The following is a 1,112-nucleotide window of genomic DNA, read 5'->3' on the forward strand; positions in this document are numbered from 1 at the left end:
TGTATGTGGTGTGCAGTTAGTCTTTAAATCCCATATATGGCTAGCCGGCTTAGCGGCCTTAATTTTATCAATGTGTCGGAAAGAAGACTGATAATCTCAACCTGGTATATATGCATACATATGTGTGTGTGTGTGTGTGTGTGTGTTATATTATATATATATATACATATATTCATGCATATATATATATATGTTCATACATATATATGTATTCGTACATACATGCACGCATACATACATACATACATACATACATACATACATACATACATACATACATGCATATTTACATACATGTGGGGTTGATTTTAAATTTGTTTTGCAAGGGAGGTGTTGTGAAAACCAATATTATTCTATTTGAGAAGAGCCATAATTGATAAGTCCTATAAACACACTAGTTGAAGCTTGTCTATATTTCACACATCTTTTCTTTTCCAATATGTAGATTTCTCAATGTGCATACGTTTCTTTTTTTTTTTTTTTTTCTTTTAAATAGTTGATTTTGAAAGTGAGGTTTGTGGTATTGTTAAATTTCTAGGGCTGCAAGTACGCTAGCTGGTGTTTTTGCTTACTTAAACCCCATTCTTTTTTTTTCTTTTTCTTTTTCTTTTTTTTTTTTTTCCATCATCAGAACCTGTGTGTGTGTGTGTTTCTTGACTTCAGTAATTTTTAAGATTTATTTTATCCTCACTGCTTTATTATTCTGGTAGTTGGTTGTTAACCCATTCGTTCTTCATATTAACTGTGAGGATAGGGCCTAACTCCTGTATCTATAAAATTTCTGTAAACTGTTGTATAGTTGGGTCGATTTGGTTTCAAAATTTTTAATAAAGACATTGCGTTTTCGTATGGCATGTTGATAGACTATGGATGTTTGATTGCTTTCACTGTAGTCTCTCCAGGGCTATGTAATTCTTACACGTAAGCTGTGTGATGTGTCTTCTAGAGAGTTTGTGGTGGTAGTTCTACATTGTCTCTCCAGGTATTTCATGTGGTACACAGCGTCTCTAGTTTTGCAGTTTATTTCGGAGTTTAAGTTCAAATCATTCGAGCACCACAGCATGTTTTCTATATTGAGCATCTCTTCCTCTCATCTTTTGACTGTATATGTG

The sequence above is a fragment of the Octopus bimaculoides genome, chromosome 19 (assembly GCF_046866305.1).
Source record: "Octopus bimaculoides isolate indiv1 chromosome 19, ASM4686630v1, whole genome shotgun sequence".
In the NCBI taxonomy this organism is placed as follows: Eukaryota; Metazoa; Mollusca; class Cephalopoda; order Octopoda; family Octopodidae; genus Octopus; species Octopus bimaculoides.